A 16,476-nucleotide genomic window follows, 5' to 3' on the forward strand; every position below is an offset into this window, starting at 1 on the left:
AAAAATTAGCCAGACGTGATGGTGCACGCCTGTAATCCCAGTTTCTCGGGAGGCTGAGGCAGGAGAATTGCTTGAACCTGGGAGGCAGAGGTTACAGTGAGCTGAGATTGTGCCATGGCACTCCAGCCTGGGTGACAAAAGTGAAACTTCATCTCAAAAAAAAAATTGATGTGAATTTTTCCACTCCTTGAAAATGTGTTACATATATGATTGGTGCTTTTAAAAAACATGTTAGTTCCAGTTAAGACTGGTTGTAAACACACACACACACACACACACAGGATCATACCTCCTACACTGTCCTACAATGTGTTTATTTCATTGACCATGTCTATAGGGAACTACTTCATTTTATAAATAACTGCACTGTATTCTCTAGTAGCAATTCTTAAACCAGTTTTCTCTTTTTAATTTTCCAAACTTGAATGAACTGAGTTTTGTGAAATTCAGTGAGTTAGTACAAAAATAATCTCACAAATGGATGTGGTAACAATGTCACATTATTATAAGAGTTTCTAGGCCTAGCACGGTGGCTCACGCCTGTAATCCCAGCACTTTGGGAGGCTGAGGCAGGCAGATCACGTGAGGTTGGGAGTTCGAGACCAGCCTGACCAACATGCAGAAACCTCATCTCTACTAAAAATACAAAATTAGCCGGGCGTGGTAGGGCATGCCTGTAATCCCAGCTATTCAGGAGGCTGAGGCAGGAGATCGCTTGAACCCAGGAGGTGGAGGTTGCAGTGAGCCGAGATTGGGCCACTGCACTCCAGCCTGGCCAACAAGAGCAAAACTCTGTCTCAACCACAAAAAAAAGAGTTTCTAAATACTTACTCTAACTTACTCTGTTTCTGTTCTTATTGTGGAATTTAACAGTTTGCTGACTGGTATTGTTACACAAATCATACTTCAATAGCACTGCTCTATGGCAGACATACACCCTGATTGTCTAGTACCCTGTTATCATTCAGGCTACGTCCTGAGAATTTCTTCTCTTTATGATAAAAGTTTATGCTGTTCACATTTATTGGGATAACTTTTTTCTTTTCCTGATATCTCATTTTATGTTTCCTGTTTGTTATACTCCCTTGCAGGTTTTTGCTCCCCCTACTCTGGTCCATTTTTCTCCCATTTTCCGTCTTAATTGAAATTAATTTCCTTTGTTCCCTCCCTTTGTTCTCTAATGCGGAAAGGAGCAAGCTACAGCCCATGGACCAAATCTACTCTGCTGCCTGACTTTGTATATATGGCCCACAAGAAGAATGTTTTGTGATATGAAAAAATTACATGAAATTAAAATTTCAGTGTTTATTTATAAATAAGGTTTTATTGGCACTCAGCCATACCCATCTGTTTATGTATATTGCCTGTGGCTGCTTCATTGTTACAATGACAGAGGAAATAGGTACAACAGAGATAGTATGGACCACAACCTAAAATATTACCTAGTCCCTTACAAAATAGTTTTTTGACCCCTATTGTAGTGGTTTGGAAATTGTATACCCTGTTTTCTTCTTTTAGAATGTGCCCTTTAAATATTTTCACCCTTCCATTTTTGACAAATGTATTTAAACATCTAATTCTATCAACGTTGGGTTAATAAATAATAACCCCCGAACAAAAAAGCATGCCCTCAATTCTATCACTAATTAGAGTTTAGTTAAAATTTAAATTTCTTAAAATAGTAATAATATTAAAAAGGATATGCTTTCTTCTTGCCTTTCTTATAAGATCTGTAGACATCACCCAACAGCTGCAAAAAATATTATTTTACTGCAACAGCAATTATATAATAATTACTGTAAGTATTATTATAACTAACACATTCCTTAAACTTGACAGAAACATTTATTATTATTTAGATTTGACCATAAGTTTGCTGGCTTCTTTGCTCATCATTTCTTCTTGTTGCCTATGTCTTTCTCTTAGTTCTCGTCAAAATAATTTATTTTTAAAAATGTTTGAGTCTTTGCATTACTGAAATGTATTTGTTTTGTTCTCAATTTTAGAGGCTAGTTTGGCTAAAAACAGAATTTTGCGGTTCCAAATCATTTTCTCCTCAGAATATCAAAGCAATTTTCTGTAGTGTTCTATCATTGAATATGGCTAGTAAGAAATCTAGCTATACAAATTTGTACAGATAACTAAGTTTTCCTAATTGGGTAATTTATTTATTTCTTCTGGAAGCTTTTATAATTTTCTTTTCACCCAGAGTTTTATAGAAATTCATTAGTGTTAGTCTAGGTATGGAACTTTTTTCATTAATTCTGCTCCACAGTTGGTAAACTCTTCCAATATTTGAGTCTTTAATATAGAAAACATTCCTTCCATTTAAGAAGATATATTTTTTTATCTTCATTCTCTCATATTTTCACCTGGAAATTCTGTTAGATGTTAAAACTTCTGGATCTCTCCTCTCATACTTTTCATTTCTTTGCCATTTGACAACTTTAAGGATAATCCCTTGGCTTGATCATCTAACCAATTTGTCAGCTAGCTATACCTGTTCTAATTTAGTTTATTTCAAAAATCATATTCTTAATCTTCAAGATTTGCAAGTGGTCTTTTTCATAGCAGCTATTTTCAGGAACAAATTGTGTAATTATAATAAAAAGGTTTACTGTGTGCTTACTACATGTCTAATATTGTTCCAAGCATTTTTCACTAATTCAATTAATTCTCAAGACAACCTTATAAGTAAAATTATTATCCCTATTTTATGAATGAGGAAACTGAGAGACACTGAGGGCTAAAGACATGGTAAGTGGTAAAACCAGATTTTAAACACAGGCAGTCTGACACCAAACTTGATGTTTTTAAATCACTGTACTAAACAGCCTCTCTGCATAGATACTTCAATCTTTCCACAGGTATTAATTACACATAGTTTAAACTGTCCTCAGAGAATTATTTATTCATCAGAGATTAGATTTTCCAGTTTTTAGTATTAGATACTGTTTAACATTTTCCTTGAATGTTTACTAATTCTGCAGAGTCTCATACTTGTAAAGGATGTTCTAGACTGAACAATACTGACAGGTCGAATGTATTTCAGCATTCCAAGTGAGAAAACCTCTTGCTTCCCATGTGGGATGGAAGTGGTAGCAATACCCATGAGGTTTTGCTATAAAACTTTTCTAATATTTTGTTCTATCTTCTAGAAACTCCAAGCCAATATTTCTAAATATTTTTCACTTCCTTTAGCTTAAATGTTTTTCTCTTTTTTTCCCCATAAAAAAAAAAATCACAGGAATACCTGGCAAGGGTTTTGGTTTTTTTCCATTTCATTGTTATCAGTGCAAATTTTATCCATGTTTAAAGTGTTACTCAGATTTTTCTTAATGTTGAGATCTTCAAAAATTACATTTTAATGACATTTATTTCATATTTCTATGAGCTCATGATAGTGCAACCTGTATCGTTAAAATTAGCATATATAATTTGTCTTTTTCATACTTTTCCACTGCAGGATATTCTGTCTTTAACCTGAATTTCTCAGACGAGGGCTGGGAGTCTGGCAGGTTTATAAAGATAGAATCTGTATATTCTGACATAGCTCCACTACCACTATCTTCTTTCTAAAACCTCATTTATGTTATCAGCATTGCCTTCTCAAAGCAGTTGTAAGTAATCCCTGGGCATACTCTATTGTCCAAACCTAGCTCATCATTTTAGAACCTAGTTTTGACTTACATTCCCTTTCACCAAGTTTTAGAGTTGCCTAGGGAGGGAAAAAAATAACTATTTACTTGAATGTGTATTTTGGCATTATGCATTCTTAATAAAAAGTAAGGCTTTTCACAACTTTTTTTTTCATTTCAGTGTAGATGAATATAATTTAGGGAATAACGAAAACATCAGCACTACTCACCTAATGCTCTAATAACTGAATCTCAACAATAGGGTAAGATTTATCACTGCTGTACTCATAGTAACTCACTATGGCATCTACTATGGCACTATGAATATGACACCAGAAGCAAAAAGCAAGGCAGAAGAAAGAGAGACAACTGCTCCTTCAACATTATTTTCAATCCTGAACAAAGGATGTGGACGCAACCAAGGAAATGCTACCCATAGTTCTCTATTAAATGAGAATGAACAATAGAACAGATGCAAATTTTATATAAACTTTTATCACAAAGATCATAAGAAAATACTGTATTTACTGAGTGTGGATCTGTCCATAATAATAGTAGTTATACAAATAAATCAGGGAATTAAGTAATAAGTAGTTATACTTTTCAGAATTTCAACTTTTATTAGGGTGCTAAATGCTGGATAGACAAAGTTAGGGAAGATCTATCTTTTCTGAACTCACATTACAAACTGGGTAATGCTCTCCACATCCCTCTTCTAAGATGATTAATTTCCATGAAGGCTTTTAAAAACTCTGATGAGAGGTAATTTTATGACCTTTTTGCAGCAATAATCCTGTTGTAGTATGCCTGTATCGTTAGGTTTCAAATGTGACTGTGCTGAAAATACAAGATAGAAATCAAAGTATAAAATACGAGCAAGTAATAATTACATAATATTCTAACAAACTTAATTCTAAATATAATTTCAAACTTGAAACACCAAAAAGTGGAGAAAAATGGAGAAACCACTTGTACTACAAATTTCACTAGACTCCACAAACATAATCATATATACATGCAGACAGTAAAAATTCTTGCTTGACACTGAGGCTTCTTGGTTGTGATTACAATTTTGGGGTTCATGTTAACATGAGAGAGACTAAACTAATCTTTCATATTATGAGATTGGAAATTTGACCAATTTTCTTAATGAGTTATTATCTGAGATATTTCTTCCTGTTGCAAAACTGATTCCTAAGTACACTGCTAGATGTGCACACTAAGAGGACCTATAATCAAAGACATCCCAGTAGCGATTAACATATGGTAGGCAGAATAATCATCCCCCAAAAGATGTCCACATCTTAATTCCTGGAACTGTGAATGCACCGTGTTATACAGCAAAGGAAAATTAAGAGTGCTAATCAGATGAATTTAACATAGTGAGATTAGCCTAGATTATTCTGGTGGGCCCAGTGTAATCATAAGTGTCATTAAAGGCGGGAGAGAAACCCCATAAATATATATATACCTACTATGTACCTATGAAAATTAAAAATAATTTTTTTTAAGTGGAAGAGGGAAGCACAAGATGACTTAGTACTGATGTGAGAAGGACTCAACCAGCCAATGCTGGCTTTGAAGACGGAAGAAGGGGCCACAAGCCAAGCTAGAAAAGGCTAGGAAACAGATCCCATACCACTCCTACAGAAAGAAACCAGTCCTGCCAATGCCTTGATTTCAGCTCAGCAGAACCCACATCAAACCTCTAAAACTGTTATATAATAAATTTGTGTCCTTTAAACCACTCTATATTTGTAGTATAAGCAGCAATAGGAAACTAATAAAGAGCATAGTAAGTGCCTAGATTCTAGTTTCTCACATCATTCTTCAAAAAAAGGGATCTAAGGCTCCTTAGAGAAATGCTGAGTCTAGGGATGGGGCAAGGAAGAATACAAGATGAACCTGGAGAATTTAAAGTGCCAAAAAATAAGCGGTTAAAAGAAAAAAGATGGAAGTATGTCAAAAGGACACAAGAGCCAACCTTCAGGAACTCCCAGGCTGGGCGCAGTGGCTCATGCCTATAATCTCAGCACTTTGGGAAGCCAAGGCAGAGGAGGATGGCTTGAGCCCAGGAGTTCAAGACCAACCTGGGCAACATAGCAAGACCCCCCACTTCTCTACAAAAAAAATAAAAAGTTGTTTCTTAAATTTATTTTAAATTAGCCAGGCAAGGTGGCATGTACCTATAGTCTCAGCTATTAAGGAGGCTGAGGCAGAAGGACTGCTTGAGCCCAGGAGGTCAAGGATGCAGTGAGCTGTGAACGCACCACTGCACACCAGACTGGATGACAGAGCAAGACCTTGTCTCAAGAAAACTCCCAATGGCCAAAGCTAGCCATTACTTTCAGTGGCAAAATAATGATAGTACCAGATTATAATCTAAAAAATAAAATAAATGTCAATGAGTCCATATTGATATAATTAAATTACTAATTAAATAAATGGGGAGTAGGGGCAAATTTTTTCCACAGAGGTATGAATAATATATATAAATACTCTATGCTCCAGGAGGTGGAGCTTCATTCCTTTCCCCCAACAGCCAGCCTTTGAGTGTGGGCTGTGCTTAGTGGATAGAGTATGTAAATGTAAAGGGGAAAACAGCATCTTCACAGTAGAGAAACCTGACAGATACCACCTAACTAAGTGATTAAGATTAACATCACCAGGGATAAGTCAGGCTGATATCATGAATCTCTCTGATATGAGAAGGGTACTTCACCTCTGCAGTATTCTACCCCCAAGCCTACAGCTCTAGTCTAATCATGAGAAAACATCAGAAAAACCCAAACTGAGGAACATTCTACAAAATGTCCAACCAGTACTTTTCAAAGTCACCATGAAAAGCAAGAAAATACTATCACAAAATGAAGGAAGACTACGGAGATACAAGGACATTAGTGGAAAAATTGGTGAAGTCCGAATAAAGTCCATTGTTAATAGTATTGTATCAAAATTAACCTCTTGTTTTGACAGATATACTATATGTTAACATCAGAGAAGCTGGGTGAAAAAGATAGGAAAATTCTCTGTACTGTTCTTACAAATTTTCAATAAATCTAAAATGATTCCATATAAAAAGTTTACTTTAGAACATCTATTTGTTGATGCAAACTTCTGTTTGACTAAAAAAATACACAAATAATGGCCACTTTCCATTCAAAATCAAGACTTAAATAATCTTATTTGGAGTTTGCTTACTATACCATATTACTTGGTTGTAATAATTGAAGATGATCAGTAACAGCATTTCTAAAGATACAGTTTTGACATTATTTTCATTGTGGAAGAACATTTTAATTCTTGGCTACATAATATGTCCCTGCCTGGTATTCATTACACAATAGTGTAACACTCAGAAACATCTGACTTCAAGCATAAGGAAAATATTTTCTGTAAGATTTGTTATAAGAAATAAATGGGGAAAAGCCATATATTTTTAATGACATACAAAATAAATACAACAGCTAATTCATTTTTCCCACAGGTCTTATAATGTTGCTTTTCTCTTCTAAAATAGCTGCACAATTTACAGATACTTAGCCACAAGACAAAGAACAACAAAGAAGGCACGGGAGTCAAATTATCTATTAAAGTTACCAACTCTGAGATACAGTTGGGTTCATCTTGCATATCTTTTCTATTATTATTGCAAAGTGCCATTTCAAAGTTGGTTCAAAACTGATTATTATATGATTTATTTCATTTGTGTTTTTCCATCAAATACAAAGCAGATTCAAAACCCTAAATCTCTCTCCAAATTCTGTATTTCTTTCTACTGAAGTTACCGTTATAAAAGCACATCTTTGTAATTATTAATTTAAGCAAAGGAATTCCTCAATTTTCAGCAGACCTGAGGGTACTAAAAGTAGTAGAGGTGAAATTCGCTTCCTAGCTCACATCTGGGATATCTAGCAGCCTAACGCAATGTAAATCTGCTGAGGTATTAGAAATAGTACACATCAACAGGATATCCAATTTAGGTAACCAATTGCATTAATGTCAGTAAGTGATTGATTAGATAACCTTAAAGCTCCGAGCCATTTCTCCTGGCCAAAGAAACTGTCAACTTCACACAGCTCAGGGCTTGAGCTCTATTCAGAAGTCAGCTAACACATTCAAAACAAAAGCTTCATTTAAGTTACTAAGATTTCAGTGCCATCCTAAACAATTACTTAGTTCTCAATGTCATTCTAGAAAGAAGGTAATCCTGGTAAACTGCCTGGCAGGTGATTTAAATGAATTGAACCTTTCTTTTCTTCCCAATGGAAGAAAGTAAGGACTAAGCTCTAATTTTTTATCTTGCTCAAATTCCTTTCTAAGGGATCTAGAGAATCACGCCCTACAAACCATAAATTCTCATCACATGAGCTTTGTTTAACCCTGTATATTGTGACTTACTTTCCAGTCTTACTCAGGCATAACAAGGGAAAAAAATCAAAATATTTTACCCCAAAATATATTACCTTGCCATACCTTGAAATTGCCTTGAAAAGTCTTTTGTGGGAAAAATCCACATTCTATAGAGAATCCCCATCACCCTTTGTTTTCCTTCCTTTCTTTCCAGATCTAGGAGATAATCAACTAAGAGCCAGGCACCCTTTTGAATCTGATAAGAAACATTTTACAACCTGCTCTCTCTCTCTCTCTGAAGTTTGCTATCTGAGAGATTCCTCTGCACAAAAAAAAACTTGGTCTCAGCAATCCTTTACCTTAACCTAAACAATCCTTTCCATTAATCTCAGGTCTTCACATAAACTTGGCCAATTGTAAACCAGTAAATGTTTAAATTTACCTATAGCCTGAAAGCCCCTGCTTTAAGTTGTCTTGCCTTTCTGAACCAAACCAATGTATTTCTTAAATGTATTTGATTGACGTCCCATGGCTCCCTAAAATATATAAACCCAAGCTGTACCCTGACCACTTTGGGCACATGTTCTCAGGACCTCTTGAGGACTGTGTTATGGGCCACAGTCAGTCACATTTGGCTCAGAATAAATCTCTTCAAATATTTTACAGAGTTTGACCCTTTTCATCAACAAAAGTGTATCTCCACTACTCACCAGGCCATGCATGAAAACTCATCTCAGCCAAGCAACGCTGGCAACCAAAACTACAAAATCAATAATTACCAAAACTTATGTTTCAAATGCCAGTAGAATTGCTAAAATGAAATAATTTGTTATATATCTAAAAATAAGCAGAGAGGTATGTGTGTCTTTCAGGCAACAGAACTAAAATACGTTTAATATATTCTACTTTATTTGATGGTTTTCATAAAAATTTTCATTCATGACTAGCATTAATAAAATTTACTGAATGAGTAAATCAAACAATGGATACATTTCTTATGGCTTGGTGAAATAGGGGAAAGCAAGTTACATCAGGATGCTTTTGGCTATAAATAACAGAATACTAATCTAAAAGTCATATAAACAATTTGGGTTTATGCTTCTCACATAAAATAAAGTCTGGCCCCAATGCTAGTTCAGGAGCTAGGATCTCCCATTCTACTCTGCCATCCTCGTATGTCTGAGGACCTCTCCCTCTTTGAAGAAATGTTTGCAAAAGCTGCAAGCCTGAGGTGCTAACACAATACTGACCACAAGCCAAAAAGGAGTGGCACTGGCCCTTCACTGACTTCTTTCACCTTATTAAGGAGGAATATCTTTTGCAGAGACTCCAACACTCTCCCATAAGACCCTTTGGTTAGACTGGCTCAAACAACCATCCCTGCTGACAGGAGGCTGAGAAAGCTAGTATCAAGTATATTCATTCTCTGCCATAGGATGTGTGCATCACAGTGGTTCACTGTTAAGATTAGTAAAATCCTACTTCTGGCCTTTAGTTGTTAATATGTGGAATAACACAGGAGAAGAAGGCTGTTGTGAAGCTTTATATGATCAGTTAATAGGATATCATAATCTAATTGATGCAATAAAGAAGGCCAGGACATCAGAAAGTTTGCTGTGACAGTAATAGCTATAGCATAGTTAATAAGTAGCCAGGAATACTTGACTAGAAGCCCTCTTTGAAGAAAGAGTCACAGGTGGAGCTTCAAACACACTAGCTGCAGAGATTCATTCCAGGAAGGCTCGAGCTGTTGTTACTTTTGGGTAATAAGGCACCTTTACCTAGTGTAGGTAGAAAAACTGATGCCTATGATTGCACTAAAGGAACTGGCAGGAGTGGAGTGTTACTGAGTCCCATGGGGCGTCTTCTACCGTTTGGGAAGGGACAACTAGCATGTACATTTCCTGGCACAAAATCACCAATAAGATGAATCTATTCATCTTAACAGATTCATCAATAAGATGAATCCATTCATCTTATTCTTCTTGTTATGAGCAGGAGAGCAGCATGAAATTGTGTTGAATTTAAATAAGAACCCACCAAACTGGATAGAGCTGAAAATATTCATGACTTTGTTCTAATTTTAGTGAATGTCTGTTTTAAGTAGGAGGAAGTTGGTAAGAAAGGGGGAGTTTTCTTTCTCACAGGAGGTAAAGTTAGGCATTATAAATTTTAAATATGTCAAATAGACATCTATTCTTTGTGGTTAACATGTGATAGTAAATAAAATTAAGGTGACTTCAATAAATTTAGTAATTCTTAAAACTGTGTTGGCAATGGCACATTTATTTACACAAATTTATATTAATGTTTATAAATACACCAATAAACTACAGATCAAAGCGGAAATCTGACCACATGAGTCTTTCCAATTCCCATATCACTGTATTGAATCACTTTCATGTTAACAGCAGCATGCATTACAATCATGTTCCTATAGTGTACTAAAAAGGTAAACAACACATTGTAACTGAGTTGTTTTTATTCACGATCTTTAAAAAGAAAAATTCGTATGTAAAAATACCAACAGCATGTAAAATAAAATTCTAATCATTTCATCAGATTTGACTAAAAAAATTATTTAATATTTTGGCAGTTTATATTCTGGCAGGCTGAACTTCTGAACAGCTTCCTAACCAGTTTCCATTATCCTGTGAAAGCAGACCACTACAGGAACTTCTGCATATCCAGTAACAGTCTTCGTATGTCTTGAAGAACTGAGAATGGATGAAAGCATTCATCAGAGGCCACGCTGTTCCTGCTGGCTTCTCTGATCTCACTCTGAATAATCCAGATATGTTACAATGTGTGGCTTTCCTAGTTTTCACCACCACACTACATTGCAGAATGTAATGCTTTAGAATTCCAGAATTACATAACAATTTACTATGAAATCATGAGGTCATATCAGGAAAATTTCTGGCTTAATCCATGACTTGGCCAGGTTTTCAATCACTATCTCTTTAATATTACTCTTCTTTTCATGCTTTCTAAAAGGCTCAAACTCTTTTCTCACTCTAGAGTGATTAATGATCCAGAGAAACCAAGAAGCCATGAGTTGGGTACGTACAATTGGCACATGCACTTCCTGGCACAAAATCACTAGGCAAATGGACTTTTTATGACAGTTTTAAGTTTAATATTTCATTTCACTAGTTATTAAGTGGTCATAAAATTGGCTAAAAGTAAAAATCTACATATGCAGTACCATCAGAGAGATGGTAGAGAGTTGAACTCTACGAAACATTTTTTCTTAAAATCCATTCTGTATATCTTAATAAATTCTAAACAGTTTAGTTAATTTAACAAACTCTTTATAACTTGACCTAAAATCTAAATACCCACAATGATTTATTTCCTACCCTGTTACATAGGTCTGTTGCTTTTATACTTTAAGAAAAGAACTTTCTATTCTAAACTCTCATCCATTTCCCAATCTGGCATTACAGATACAGTGTTTTCCTTTAGTCATCTGCACAAGAATTAAATAGACCAGATCATTATATTCTAAACATCTGGTAAGCAAACATTTATTTGAAAAAAAAAAACATGAACAGCAATCTTAAATACACTCCCTAAAATTACACCAAATTGTCAACAAGTGAAAACTGGTATAGTCTCAAACAGTATATAGTTGACCACTACAATGCATCCATTCTTTTCCCTATCATTTCCTCCTATAAACTCCAACTTTAATTCCCTTTTAACTCTCATTGGCAAACATGCTGCTTTGTTTGCTGCTTACACTTACGCCTTGCTTAAATTACTCTGTATTTGTTTGCTTTCGAGGTTCTAAAATCTTTTTTTCTCCAATCCAAAATCTGTTCCCATTAGTAGCTTGCATTCTCATGAAATCCTATCAAGCTTACAAATAGTTAAGAGCCTACAATGGGTACGATACTCTATAAATAGCTTATAACTCAGGAAGGAAAAGAAAATAAACAAATGGAAAAGTTAAGAATGAAATACTTAAACAGGGGCTCAAGATGAATTTTCCTCTTGTCTTGCAGAAGGACAGGTTTGGAATGATAAAAATGACTATGCCAGTACAGAGTAGGAGAAATAAACACTCAGTGGTCAAGGAAAGAGATTATGGACCATAAGTCTAATATGAATTTCTGTAAGGTAAGGGGTAGGAGGGTATATCCATCCACCTTCATAAACCAATATCCAAAGTGGGCCTCAGGATAAACAAGAGAATAATCCCTTAGGCACAGGACATACATCAGGTATTCAAAGCTGATAGAAGTAACACACAGAGGGGAAGTTGAGAAGACTCTAGCCCTACTGGGTATTTAAAGGTGGGACTGAAGGAAGGAAAGGATAATCCAAAGGACCAAGCTATCAGGAGCTCAGCTGTAACCTGGAAGCTACTAACAGCATAACTGGCAACAGAACATTTTCATATTTTGAGAAAAACTAGGATTTGGTAACTAATTGAAGAAAGAATGAGTCAGGGATGATTCCTGTATTGCACAGAGAGAAACTAAGTAATCTCTAAATTTTATGTCAAGTCTAAAATCCTATGCTTCAGGAATCTTTTTCTTAACAGTTAAAAAGGAAAAAAGTCCTTAAGCAGTTTCCATTTTCTAGCATGATGGAGTTAAGACCCTATCGGTCAAATCATCTCTGTAGAAAACAATGACAAAATTTGGACATAAGATAAAGGTAATCATCAGAAGGTACTAGAGAGGGAGCAGAATCAGACAGACTGGTGGGAGCTCATGTTCACTTGCAAGAAGGAAGATGGAAAGCTCTAAGAGTATGTTCCCTTCTCCAAAGCTTTCAGCCTCGGGCTAAAAGCAGTCCACAGAAAAATATGTGGATACAACACACAACTACAGCAGTGCTGAAAGAAAATGTATGGTCCTGAACACCTGTGTTAAAAAAGGAACATGGTATCAGATCAATGGCTTAAGCTTCAATATTAAGAAACTAAAAAACTTTTTAAAAAGCAAATTAAGCCCAGAGAACATAAAAGTTAGGAAATAATAAAGGTAAGAATAGAAATCAGTAAAACTAAAAACAGATTGATGAGGGGAGGGGAAGAAATCAATGAAACCAAAAGCTGATTATTTTAGGGGAGAAGGACAAATAAAAAAAACTGACAAAACTCCAGCCAGACTGAACAAGAAAAGTGAGAAATAAAGGAAGGGATTAACTACAGACTCTTTAAGCATTAAAAAATTAACAAAATATTATTAACAACTTGATGCCTTAGTTTGACACTTGTTTGACAACTTAGATAACACAATTTCTTGAAAAGAAAAATTACAAGAAATAGAAGTAAAGAATTCTATAACAACTCAAAAAATTGAGTTTGTAATGAAAAAGACAACCACTAAAGAAAATTCCATGCTTAGATGGCTTCACTGGTGAATTCCTTTAATCATTTAAAGAGGAAATAACATCAGTCCTATACAAACTCTTAACAGAAAACATGCAAGGAGAGAACACTGACCATCTGATTTTATGAGGTCACAAACAGATACGTATCTCACAAGAAAAAAGAACAAAATCCCTAATGAACACAGATATAAAAACCCTTTAAAGCTATTAGCATATTGAATCCAACAACATATAAAAAAGTTAAGTGGAGATAATCCTAGAAATGTAAGGTTAGTTTACCATCAGAGATTAACCAATGCAATTTAACATATTAATAGAACAAGGGAGAAAACTCATCTTATCATTTTAATAGGTACAGAAAAAGCATTAAAACCAAAGTCAACACCATTTTATGATAAAAGTCACAGCAAATCAGGAATAGAAGGGAACTCCTCAACCTAATTAAGAGCATCTGTGAAAAATCTACAGTTAGCATTATACTCTATAGTGAAAGGCTCAAGGCTTTCTACCTAAGATCAGAAACATGGCAAGGATGTCTGCTCTCAACACTTCTACTTAACATTTTACTAAAAGAATAGCCACTGCAGTAAGGCAAAAAAAAACAAAAAGTATAAAAGTTGAATATTAAAATTAAAGTAATATTTACATACAAGCAATGTGATTATGAATACAGAAACCCTAAGGAACCCACAAAGCAGGCAGAATAGTTGAATTTAGAAAAGTTGCAAGATACAAAACTCAACTGCATTTCTATAAACTGGCAGCAAACAACTGGAAAGTAAAAATTTAAAACAACTCCAAAATAGCATGAATCAAAAATATGCAGAAACAAATCAAATGCAAGTTGTGAAAGACCTTTATATGAAAAACTACAAGTACTGCAAAGGGAAATTAGATTGAATTAAATCACAATAAAAATCTTGAGGATTTTTTGAAGAAATTACCAAGCTTATTTTAAAATTTTAATGGAGAGGAAAAATACTCAAAGAGTTGAAAAAAACTTTAAAATAACTGTTGGTTTCAATTCTTGCTATAAAATTACAGTATCATGACAGTGTGATATTGATGAAATAACACTTACCGGACAACTAATTTTCAAAAAAGGTGTTAAGTTAGTTCAGTGGATAGTGGGCAGACTTTTCAATAAAAGCTGCTGGAAAACTGGAAAGCTGTATAGAAAAAAAATAAACCTGGACCTTGCCTCACAATAAAAATTGAATCAAAATGGGTCATACACAAAGTTAAGAAGTAAGACCATTAAACTTCTGGGGAGAAGAAAATATTTGTGACACAAGGTTAGACAAAGAAATAACAATAAGAAGAAATGGATTAAAAAGGCCTCATGAAGACGAAGTGTGCTCTTTGAAAGACAGGTTTAAAAAAAGTAAAAAGGCAAACCATAGTCTGGGGTAAAAAATTGCAAAAATCATCTATAAAGAGCCTATATCCAGAATTTTCAAAGAACTCTTATAGAGCAATAAAGAAGAAACAACCCATAAAGGAGAAATGATATGACTAGAAACATCACAAAACATGCTGTATGAATGGCCAATGAGCACATGAGAAGAGGATCAAAATCCCTAGTCTTGAAAGAAATGAAAATTGAAACCACAGTAAGTTGCCACAACAAAGGCACAAAAATAGCTGAAGTCAGAAAGACTGATAATACCTAATGCTGACAAGGATATGAGACACCTGGAACTCTCTCTTACATTACTGGTAAAAATGTAAAAGGGGAAAAATTGTATGGAAGTAAGTTAGAAAGTTAAAGACATATTTACCATATTATCCAGGGGTTTGGGTGCAAAAGGGCACAAGGATACAACTAACTCATCTGTTCTGAGTCACATGACGATATGCAATTTAAAACTGGTTAATTTTATTGAATGTAAGTAATACATTAAAAGTAATAGAAAGGTATGGTAAATAAAACAGCATGGTACTTATGCATAATTAGATCAACAGAAGAGAACAGAAAGTCTGGAAATAGACCCTATAACAAATGGAAATTCAGAATAAAATAAAACCTGATAAAATGTGACATTTTCAAACTAATCAAGAAAAGATTACTTATTCAGAAAAGAGTACCGGGCTGAATAGCTATTTGGGGCGATAAACAAGAAGTCCTTTTCCTCTAGATTTTTTTGTTTAATAACTTTTTTTTTTTTTTTTTTAAGAGACAGGGTCTTACTCTGCCACCCAGGCTGGAGTGCAGTGGTACAATCATAGCTCAAGGTAGCCTTAAACTCCTGGACTCAACTCCTCAGCCAACCAAAAAGCTGGAATTACCATGCCCAGCTCTCCTAGCTTAGACCAGAATAATCATGACAAGTGAAACCATAAAAGCATGATGGAAAAGCTAAGTTTGCTATAAGTTTGCTATAAAATCCAGATGACATAAAAGATTAATCAGTTTGCATAAAAATATTATTTCCACTAGAAAAAAAATAACTTAAACAAAGAAAAAGAACAAAAGACAGAGAAAATATTAGCAACCCACCCCAGACAAAATGTTAATATTTCTACTAAGAATTCGTATAACCCAAAAGGATAAAGACTAACATTCCAATAGAAAAATGTCCAGCCTCTGCTGGGCGTGGTGCCGCATGCCTGCAGTCCTAGCTACTCGGGAGGCTGAGGCTGGAGGACTGCTTGAGTCCAGGAGTTCTGGGCTGTAGTGCCCTATCCCTATCAGGTGTCTGCACTAAGTTCGGCATCAATATGGTGACCTCCTAGGAGTCAGGGACCACGAGGTTGCCTAAGGAGGGGTGAACCCGCCCAGGTCGGAAACGGAGCAGGTAAAAACTCCCGTGCTGATCAGAAAAATGTCCAGCCTCATCACCTTTAAGAAAAATAAATATGGCCGGGTGTGGTGGCTCACGCCTATAACCCCATCACTTTGGGAGGCTACGGCGGGCGAACCACGAGGTGAGGAGTTCAAGAACAGCCTGGCCAACATGGTGAAATCCCGTCTCTACTTAAAATACAAAAATTAGCTGGGTGTGGTGGCAGGTTCCTGTAATCCCAGCTACTTGGGGGGCTGAGGCAGGAGAATTGCTTGAACCCAGGAGGCGAGGCTGCAGTGAGCCGAGATTGCACCACTGTGCTCTAGCCTGGGGGACAAGAGGCAGACTTC

At 35.4% G+C, this 16,476-nt stretch overlaps 1 protein-coding gene across 4 annotated transcripts in view; it reads right to left on the reverse strand.

Annotated features, from left to right (window-relative positions):
- LCLAT1 (lysocardiolipin acyltransferase 1) overlaps window positions 1–16,476 on the reverse strand; it is a 210,815-nt gene that overhangs the window by 94,859 nt on the left and 99,480 nt on the right. Inside the window, exon 3 of one of the 4 annotated variants that reach the window (XM_011960565.1) lies at window positions 4,319–4,475. The exons of the other annotated variants lie outside the window; for them this stretch is intronic. The gene's annotated coding sequence lies outside the window, so the exon portion shown is untranslated. The remainder of the gene's footprint in view (window positions 1–4,318; window positions 4,476–16,476) is intronic. 4 annotated transcript variants of the gene reach the window in all.

This window comes from Colobus angolensis, unplaced genomic scaffold, assembly GCF_000951035.1.
Source record: "Colobus angolensis palliatus isolate OR3802 unplaced genomic scaffold, Cang.pa_1.0 Scaffold515, whole genome shotgun sequence".
In the NCBI taxonomy this organism is placed as follows: Eukaryota; Metazoa; Chordata; class Mammalia; order Primates; family Cercopithecidae; genus Colobus; species Colobus angolensis.